Source organism: Rhinoraja longicauda, chromosome 14 (genome assembly GCF_053455715.1).
Source record: "Rhinoraja longicauda isolate Sanriku21f chromosome 14, sRhiLon1.1, whole genome shotgun sequence".
In the NCBI taxonomy this organism is placed as follows: domain Eukaryota; kingdom Metazoa; phylum Chordata; class Chondrichthyes; order Rajiformes; family Arhynchobatidae; genus Rhinoraja; species Rhinoraja longicauda.
Genome location: NC_135966.1, coordinates 52795741 through 52806678, shown reverse-complemented (window position 1 = coordinate 52806678; position 10938 = coordinate 52795741).

The window sequence follows — 10938 nt, the reverse complement described above, 5'->3', positions numbered from 1 at the left end:
GTTTGAATGTGAGTGATAGAAATTTACTGGGCGCAGAAATAACTATGAAAGACGTTGAAGAGACTATTAAATCCATGAAAAATGGGAAGACTCCTGGCCCTGATGGCTTAAATAATGAGTTTTATAAAAAATTCAGTGGTTTGATCTCTCCACGTTTGCAAACTGTATATAGTCACGCCTTTAAACAACAGAGATTGCCACAAACTCTGACTGAATCAACAATAATCCTCATTCCTAAAAAAGATAAGGATTCTGAAGACCCTGGTTCGTATAGGGCGATAGCTCTTTTAAATACTGATCAGAAGATATTAGCGAAAATCTTAGCTCAGAGATTAAGTCTAGTTATAGACAAATTGATACACCCCGATCAATCAGGCTTTATAGCCAAACGATATTCATTTTTCAACTTGAGACGCTTGTTTAATATAATTTATTCAAATAGACTATTAAATGAAGATTTAGCAATCATCTCGCTAGATGCTGAAAAAGCATTTGATCAAGTAGAATGGCCCTATCTTTTCTCAGTGATGGAAAAATTTCAACTAGGTGAAAAATTTTGTGCATGGGTGAAACTTTTATATACATCCCCAACAGCTAGAATATTAACTAATCAAATGCTGTCATCTAAATTTCATTTAGCTAGGGGTTGTAGACAAGGATGTCCACTATCACCACTTTTATTTGCCCTTATTATAGAACCACTTGCTGAGAGTATTAGATCAAATTCAGATATTTATGGCTACAACACTAAACATACAACCAATAAAATTTCTTTATATGCGGATGATGTATTAATATATATTACAAAGCCAGAAATTAGCATTCCGAATTTATTAAATCTCATAACTCAATTTGGTTCATTTTCAGGTTATAGAATTAACTGGTATAAAAGTGAAATTATGCCAATAATGGAGCATAATCCGGCCATACTTCAACAATTTCCTTTTAAAATTGCCTATGAAAAGTTTAAATATCTTGGAATTTACGTGACTAGGAAATATACTTCTTTATTTAAATCAAATTTTCCTCCTTTACTTGCTAAATTACACAGAAATATCCAATTTTGGAAAACACTTCCTATATCATTAGTTGGTCGTAGTAATGCTATAAAGATGATCTTTCTTCCACAGCTATTATATTTATTTCAAGCAATTCCGATCTACCTTCCAAAAAAGTTTTTTTTAAAAATTGATTCAATTGTTACTAATTTTATTTGGGACTACAAGACTCATAGAATAAATAAAAGACACTTATGTAAGTCTAAAATTAATGGAGGAATTGCTTTACCTAACTTTTTATTTTATTATTGGGCGGTTAATATTAAAAATATAACCTGCTGGTTGGATGATTCTGATCAACAATCGGATTGGTTAAAGATGGAGAAAGAGGATTGTTTACCATTTGATATTGGTGCGATCCTCTTAGCTCCAATAAATTTAAATAAAAAAACATATGGAGGTAATCCCATTATACATAGTGTTATCCGTACCTGGAAACAATTAAAGCTTACGTTAAAATTGAGTAAATTATCTGTTTTCCTTCCTATTGCGAATAATCCTTCTTTTAAACCGTTTGTCTTAGATAGAGGCTTTGCTCAATGGAAAAGTTATGGAATCAAAAGGGTGGGAGATCTTTATCATAAGGGCTTTTCTTTCGTTTCAGGAGTTACAGCAGAAGTACGGATTACATGTTAATAATTATTTTAGATATTTACAACTTAAAGATTATGTAAAATCACACATGCAAGAATATAAGTTTAGAGGTCCAGAAATACTTGATGTATGCCTGAATCGACATTATAACTCAAATAAATTAATATCTTTTATTTACAATATTCTCCTTGACATTGACATTCCGTCATCAGAATCTTATAGACGAGCATGGGAGGACGAATTGAATCAAGTTATAATGCAAGATATATGGGATGAAAGTTTACAACATATACATCAATGTTCATTGAATACTAGACATTCCTTAATACAATTTAAAATAATACATAGATTACATTATTCGAAGACGAAATTAAATAGGATTTTTCCTAGTATCTCTCCTATGTGTGATAAATGTCAATTTCAAGAAGCTAATTTAACTCATATTTTCGTAACTTGTATAAAAATGCAAAACTTCTGGTTGGAGATTTTTAAAATAGTTTCTAAAGTTATTAATAAAAAATTAGATATGGACCCAAAATTAATTATATTTGGATTATCAGAACATACTACAAATTTTACTGTAAGTCAGGTACATTTTCTTGATTACAGTCTAATAACTGCGAAAAAACTAATACTTAAATTTTGGAAAAACCCAATAACCCCCACAATTAAAATGTGGACTATGGAAATGACAGAGACCCTGCATTTGGAAAAAATAAGGTTTGCCTTAATCGACAAACCTGAGTTATTCTTAAAAATATGGTCTCCATTTATTGAATTTTTAGAAAAGTAAATGGGTTTGGCACAGGACTAAAATAAAAAAAAATAAAAAAAATTTAAATAAAAAGTTGAAACTTGAGTTGGGGGTTGGATGTACAGCTGTGGTTTTTGTCTCCCGGATCTACTCCCGTTAATTTTTATTGTTAGATCTTTTTTTTTTTTTTTTTTTTTTTTTTTAACCCTCTTACTCTCTCTCCCCAAGTTTATAGTTTTATATTTTTATTTTTACTTTCTCTCTTCAAAAATTTAAAAATTGAAGCTATGTAAGAACTTTGAAACAAATGGGTTTTTTTTTAAAATTTCGATTTGTACATATGCTTTTCAAAAAAAAAATAAAAAAATAAATAAAAAAAAAAGAGTCAGGAAGTCATGATGCAGCTGTTTAGGACTTTGGTTAGGCTTCATTTGGAGTATTGTTTGCAGTTCTGGTCGCCCCATTACAGGAAGGATGTAAAGGCTTTGGAAAGTGTGCAAAGGAGATTTATTAGGAAGATGCCTAGATTAGGGTGTGTCAGCTAAAGGGAACGATTGTACAGACTTGGATTGTTTTCTTTGGAATGCCAGAGGTTGCGGGGGGACCTGATGTATATAAACAATACGAGTGGGATAGATGGGATAGACAGTCAGGATGATAATCTCAACTATTAGAGGGCATAGCTTGAAGTTGATTTGGATAAAGTTTAAAGGAGATGTGTGATGCAAGCTGTTTTTTGCATAGAGGGTGGTGTGTGCCTGAAATGCACTGCAGGGTGGTCTGTGGGGCAGATATGATATTGACATTTAAGAGATATGGATATATAGGGAATGAATTGATATGGATTATGTGCAGGCAGATGAGTTTAGTTTACTTTAGAGATACAGCGCAAAAACAGGCCATCAGGCCCACCGAGTCTGAACTGACCAGCCATCCCTGCACATTAACACTACCCCACACACACTAGGGACAATTTACATTTATACCAAGCCAATTAACCTACAAACATGTTCGTCTTTGTCGGAGGAAGTGTGGGAGGAAGCCAAAGATCTTGGAGAAAACCCACGCAGGTCATGGGGGGAACATACAAACACCATACAGGCAGTACGTTGGTCGGGATCGATCCCGGGTTTCTGGTGCTGTAAGGCTGCAACTCCACCCCTAGGCCACCATGCCTCCCCGGTCTTGGCATTATACTCAGCACAGACATTGTAATAGTCTGTGTCTCCTGTGATGGAGACGGTGAGATCAAGAAACGGTAGGGAGATGTCAGAGATGGTCCAAGTGAGTTTGAGTGCAGGATGGAAATTAGTTGTAAAGTTAACAGTCAGTGAGTTCTGCATGGGTGCAGGAGGCAGCACCGTTGCAGTCGTCAATGTAGCGGAGGTAGAGTTCGGGGATAGAGCCAGTGTACGCCTGGGATAGGGATTGTTCGACGTACCCTAAAAAGAGGCAGGCATAGCTGAGGCCCATGCGAGTGCCCATAGCTACCCCTTAGATTTGAAGGAAGTGGGAGGAGTCAAAGGAGAAGTTGTTAAGCGTGAGGACCACCAGCTCTGCTAGGTGGAGGAGAGTGTAGGTAGAGGGAAATTGGCTGGTTCTGCGGTCGAGGAAGAAATGGAGGGCTTTAAGACCTTCCTGGTGGGGGATGGATGTGTAGGGTGGCTGAACATCCATAGTAAAGATCAGTGAGTGGGGGCCTGGAAAACAGAAGTCATTGTAGAGACGTAGGGCGTGTGAGGTGTCTTGGTGTCCGAGGCTCTGATATGGTCACACTCTTTGTCCTTGTATGTGCCAGATTCAGGCACATCCTCCTCAGCACTTGACCACTGCCCAATTCCAAATTTCTGCCTCAAACTGAAGATGTACCTGCTCCCAAGATGGTGCCCAACCCAGGTGACCATTTGTGTGCTAACCACAGAAGCAGATCTACAATCACATAGTACCATCGCTCCTCACTCTTAAATCTCTATTCCTATAGCAACATTTCTTACTTTAACTATGATCTTCTTAAACTCCTCTCAGGTATTCCCTTATCATGTATCTGTATACTGTGAATGGCTCAATTGTAATCATGTAATGTCTTTCTGCTGTCTGGATAGCACGCAACAAAAGCTTCTCACTGTACCTCGCTCGGTACACGTGACAATAAACTGATGGCAGCGCGTGCAGACGCAGCGGCCCCACACTCTCCCGATTTTTCGAGTGTTTTTAATGTTTTATCAAGTTCGTCATGTTTGTCACTTCAACAACTCTGGACAGTCAGCAGTAGACAGTATAGTCGTGAGTTCTTGCTGGACAAGAAAACAACATCATCAACACTGGACGCTATGCTTGCAGAGGAACTTAGCGGCCTCAGAATACTCTGCCTGACCTCGACCTTGGCCTCGAGTGCTGCCCCCCGGCTGGAAAGGAGACGCCGCAGGCGGTGTGAGAGGAAGCAGAAGAGGGGTAAGCGCGGAGGCATCCGGGCTAGGCTAGCGGCTAGCCCACACAGACCGGCTATTCCGAGCATGCTAATGGCTAATGTACGCTCACTGGACAATAAAATGGACACTATAAGACTTCTCCGGTCGACCCAGCGTGAGGTGAGGGAATGCTGTGTTTACGTTTTTACGGAAACATGGCTTAATGACAACATCCCGGACTCCGCTGTTCAGCTCGACCGGCTAACATGCTACCGATCGGACAGAGCTACGGTTAGCGGGGGGAAGACTCGCGGCGGCGGTGTGATTGTTTACATCAGTGATGCTTGGTGTCGGGACGCTGTGTTGGTCTACAAACACTGTTCACCGCTGGCGGAGTTTATGGTTGTGAAGTGCCGGCCTTTCTACCTCCCGAGGGAGCTAACAGCTATCCTGTTAGTCGCTGTTTACATCCCTCCCAGTTCCAACAACAAGGACAGAGAGGAGGCACTCTGCGAACTGTACCGGGCCATCTCTGAGCAGCAGACAGCACACCCAGATGGCTTTCTCATCGTAGCTGGGGACTTCAACCATGCTAACCTAAAAACTGTCATGCCCAAAGTATACCAGCATGTTGATTTCCCAACACGAGAAAACAACACCTTGGACCTTGTCTACACGACCATCAAAGGAGCATACAAGGCTTCCCCCCTCCCCCACATCGGCCTCTCTGATCACCTCACCGTTCTGCTGAAACCGGCATATAGACCCCGGGTGAAAGTCACCAAACCGGTTTCAAAAGAGGTACGTGTGTGGTCAGAGGACAGCACAGCTGCACTCCAAAACTGCTTTGAGACTACAGACTGGGACATGTTCAAGCAGGCAGCAACATACAACAACACAACCAACATTCAGGAATACACAGAGACAGTTACAGGCTACATCACCAAATGCATTGACGATGTGACCCACACCAGAGCCATCACCATCCGGGCTAACCAGAAGCCATGGCTGACAGGGGAGTGCCTTCAGAGAGGGCAATCCAGCCGGTCTCAGAGCAGCCAGGGCCAACCTTTCCAGTGGCATCAGGAAAGCCAAACAACACTACACCCGGCGCATCACAGCCCACTTCAGTGACAGCAGAGACACACGGAGCCTGTGGAAGGGTATTAGGACTATCACGGACTACAAACCCTTACCACAGACCTGTGACAGTGACACCTCTCTCTTGAACGACCTCAACGGCTTCTTCGCACGCTTTGAAGCTCAGAGCAACACACCTGCGCAGAAAACAACTCCTCCCCCCAACGACCAGGCTATTTGTCTGTCTCCAGGCAGTGTGAGGAGCACACTGTTAAGGATTAACACCCGGAAAGCTTCTGGACCTGACAACATTCCTGGTCGTGTGCTAAAAGACTGCGCAGCTGAGCTCACAGATGTCCTCACAGACATCTTCAACATCTCCCTGAGCCAGGCTGTTGTTCCCTTGTGCTTCAAAGAAACCACCATCATACCTGTGCCCAAGAAGTCTTCTCCATCCTGCTTCAACGACTACCGCCCTGTAGCGCTGACTTCAACCATCATGAAGTGCTTCGAGAGGCTGGTCATGAAGCAGATCAGATCCAACCTCCCCCCCTCCCTGGACCCGTTTCAGTTTGCATATCGAGCTAAGCGGTCCACTGAGGATGCCATCTCCTCTGCTCTACACCCAGCCCTCACCCACTTGGACACTAAAAACTCATATGTTAGGATGCTGTTCATAGACTTTAGCTCAGCATTTAACACCATCATCCCCCAGCAGCTGGTTTGTAAACTAACAAATCTGGGCCTCAGCCCCCTTCTCTGCAACTGGCTGCTGGACTTCCTCACTGCCAGACCCCAGTCCGTACGGGTCGGCAGCAACACATCGGACACCATCACGCTGAGTATGGGTGCCCCACAAGGATGTGTGCTAAGCCCCCTGCTCTTCACCTTGCTGACCCACGACTGCACACCCACCTACAGCTCCAACCACTTCGTCAAGTTTGCGGATGACACAACAGTGGTGGGTCTCATCAGCAACAACGACGAGACCCACTACAGGAAGGAGGTGGACCAGCTGGCCGCGTGGTGCACAGACAACAATCTCTTCCTGAATGTGGAGAAAACAAAGGAGATTGTTGTCGACTTCAGGAGAACGCACACCCAACACCCCCACCCACTGACCATCAATGGTGCTGCTGTGGAGCAGGTGAGCAGCACCAAATTTCTGGGGGTGAACATCACCGAGGATCTCTCCTGGAGCAACAACATCACGTCCATCGCCAAGAAAGCCCAGCAGCGCCTCTACTTCCTCCGCAAACTGAAGAGAGCGGGAGCCCCCACACCCATCATGTACACTTTTTACCGAGGTGCCATCGAGAGCATCCTCAGCAGCTGCATCACTGTGTGGTTCGGAAGCTGCACAGCCTCCAGCCGTAAGACCCTGCAGCGCATAGTGAACACTGCTGAGAGGATCACTGGCGCCTCACTCCCAACACTCCTGGTCCTTTACACCACCCGCCTCACCCGCAAAGCATTGAGCATTGTGGGTGACCCCTCCCACCCCTCCAACAGCCTCTTCACCCTCCTGCCTTCAGGGAGAAGGTTTCGCAGCCTGAGGTCAAGCACCACCCGACTAAAGAACAGTTTTTTCCACCAGGCTGTCAGGATGCTGAACTCTCTCCCCTCCCTTCCTCCTCTCTCCCCTGCCCCTATGGGACCTGGACTTTAACACCCCACACACACGCACATCCAGCACCAGACACTTTTTTTTAAAAAAAAATTTGAAGTGACTATATTTTATATTTTATGTTTTATGTTGATTGTTGTTTGCTGTGCCTTTTGTTTTATGCACTTTGTTCCTCGGGATTGTGGGAAACGGTATTTCGATTTTCTGTCTGTGTGAACTGGCTGAGGATTGACAATAAAATTGACTTTGACTTTGACTGATAAAACCTTCAGTGTTACAGCAGTTCTAATAGCTCCATACTCCCCCTCTTTGATGCTCTGGAATGTTCACATGTCGCCAGATTAACAGGGCTGAGCCAAAGTCTCTCAAAATTCAGACACACTGCAGATGTGTGGTTGCTGGAGAAGCCACTGGATTGTCGACGGCCAACTCCCACATTTTACATTTATGCAATAACATTGATGCTGCCATTCCTATCAAATATGTTTTCAAGCTAGTTGCAGAGTGTGTTGACTTAAATCAAACAAAGAATAAATTCCTATTAGGATCACAGTTTAAACCAACAGCAAATTCTACTTCCTATCTCACAATTCTAATCATGAATTTGGAAGGCTTGGTGCATTGCCCCTTACTTCAAGTGAATAGAGTGTGATGTGGAGGCAGTATTACTGCAATTGTTAAGAATTTTGTAAGTTTCTATAAAATACCCCCTCAATCTTCTAAATTCCAGCGAGTACAAGCCGAGTCTATCCAGTCTTTCTTCATATGAAAGTCCTGACATCCCAGGAATCAATCTGGTGAACCTTCTCTGCACTCCCTCTATGGCAAGAATGTCTTTCCTCAGATTAGGAGACCAAAACTGTACGCAATACTCCAGGTGTGGTCTCACCAATGCCCTGTACAACTGCAGCAGAACCTCCCTGCTCCTATACTCAAATCCCCTCGCTATGAATGCCAACATACCATTCGCTTTCTTCACTGCCTGCTGCACCTGCATGCCTACTTTCAATGACTGGTGTACCACGACACCCAGGTCTCATTGCATCTCCCCTTCTCCTAATCGGCCACCTTTCAGATAATAGTCTGCTTTCCTGTTCTGGCCACCAAAGTGGATAACCTCACATTTATTCACATTATACTGCATCTGCCATGCATTTGCCCACTCACCTAACCTATCCAAGTCACGTTGCAGCCTCCTAGCATCCTCCTCACAGCTAACACTGCCCCCCAGCTTCGTGTCATCCGCAAACTTGGAGATGTTGCATTGAATTCCCTCGTCCAAATCATGAATATATATTGTAAATAGCTGGGGTCCCAGCACTGAGCCTTGCGGTACCCCACTAGTCACTGCCTGCTATTCTGAAAAGGACCCGTTTATTCCTACTCTTTGCTTCCTGTCTGCCAGCCAGTTCTCTATCCACATCAATACTGAACCCCCAATACCATGTGCTTTAAGTTTGCATACTAATCTCTTATGTGGGACCTTGTCGAAAGTCTTCTGGAAGTCCAGATATAACACATCCACTGGTTCTCCCTTATCCACTCTACTAGTTACATCCTCAAATTGAATTATTGAATTTTAAAGAAACATTTTGGAAAGAGATCCTTTCTAGATCATAATGTGTAGGAAGCAACTGCAGATGCTAGTTTACACCAAAGATAGACACAAAATGCTGGAGTAACTCAGAGGGACAAGCAGCATCTCTGGATTGAAAGAATGGGTGACGTTTCGGGTCAAGACCCTTTTTCAGACTGAGAGTCAGGGGAGAGGGAAAAACAGAGATAAGGAAGTATACGAGATCACATAAACATAGAAAATAGGTGCAGGAGTAGGCCATTTGGCCCTTCGAGCCTGCACCGCCATTCAATATGATCATGGCTGATCATCCAGGTCAGTAGCCTGTACCTGCCTTCTCTCCATACCCCCTGATCCCTTTAGCAAAAAGGGCCACATCTAACTCCCTCTTAAATATAGCCAATGAACTGGCCTCAACTACCTTCTGTGGCAGAGAATTCCACAGACTCACCACTCTCTGTGTGAAGAAATGTTTTCTCATCTCGGTCCTAAAAGACTTCCCCCTTATCCTTAAGCTGTGACCCCTGGTTCTGGACTCCCCCAACATCGGGAACAATCTTCCCGCATCTAGCCTCTCCAACCCCTTAAGAATTTTATATGTTTCTATAAGATCCCCCCTCAGTCTTCTAAATTCCAGCGAGTACAAGCCCAGTCTATCCAGTCTTTCCTCATATGTAAGTCCCGCCATCCCAGGGATCAATCTGGTGAACCTTCTCTGTACTCCCTCTAAGGCAAGAACGTCTTTCCTCAGGTTAGGAGACCAAAACTGCACACAATACTCCAGGTGCGGTCTCACCAAGGCCCTGTACAACTGCAGCAGAACCTCCCTGCTCCTAAACTCAAATCCTCTTGCTATGAATTCCAACATACCATTCGCTTTCTTCACTGCCTGCTGCACCTGCATGCTTGTTTTCAATGACTGGTGCACCATGACATCCAGGTCACGTTGCATCTCCCCTTCTCCCAATCGGTCATCATTCAGGTAATACTCTGCTTTCCTGTTCTTGCCGCCAAAGTGGATAACCTCACATTTATCCACATTATATTGCATCTGCCATGCATTTGCCCACTTGCCTAATCTATCCAAGTCACTCTGCAGCCTCCTAGCATCCACTTCGCAGCTAACACTGCCACCCAGCTTCGTGTCATCCGCAAACTTAGAGATGTTGCATTCAATTCCCTCGTCCAAATCATTAATATACACTGTAAATAACTGGGGTCCCAGCACTGAGCCTTGCGGTACCCCACTAGTCACTGCCTGCCATTCCGAAAAGGACCCGTTTATTCCTTTCATCACAAGAGATGAAGCTCAAGGAAAATGTATAATAGATCATTGTTAGCTAGGAGAAGGTGACAACAAAACAAGCAGTGATAAAATGTGATCAGGGGAACAGTCAGACTGGTTGAAGAACTGAGAAGGGAGAGAGAGGGAAAACAAGGGTTACTTGAAGTTAGAGAAAACAATATTCATAGATCTATACCATAGATCAGTCTGAAGAAGGGTCTCAACCCGAAGCCGGGTCGTTTGAGCCCATTGCTTCTCTCCAGAGATGCTGCCTGTCCCGCTGAGTTACTCCAACATTTTGTGTCTATCTTCAATAATCATACTCCTGGGGTGTAAGCTGCCCAAGCGAAAAATTAGGTGCTGTTCCGCCAATTTGCACTGTTCCTCACTCTGACAATGGAGGAGGCTCAGGACAGAATGGTCAGTGTGGGAATGGGAGGGGGAGTTAAAGTGTTTAGCAACTGGGAGATCAGGTAGGTTTAAGCGGACTGAGCGGAGGTGTTCAGCGAAACGATCGCCAAGCCTGCACTTAGTCTCGCTGATAATTAGGAGTCCA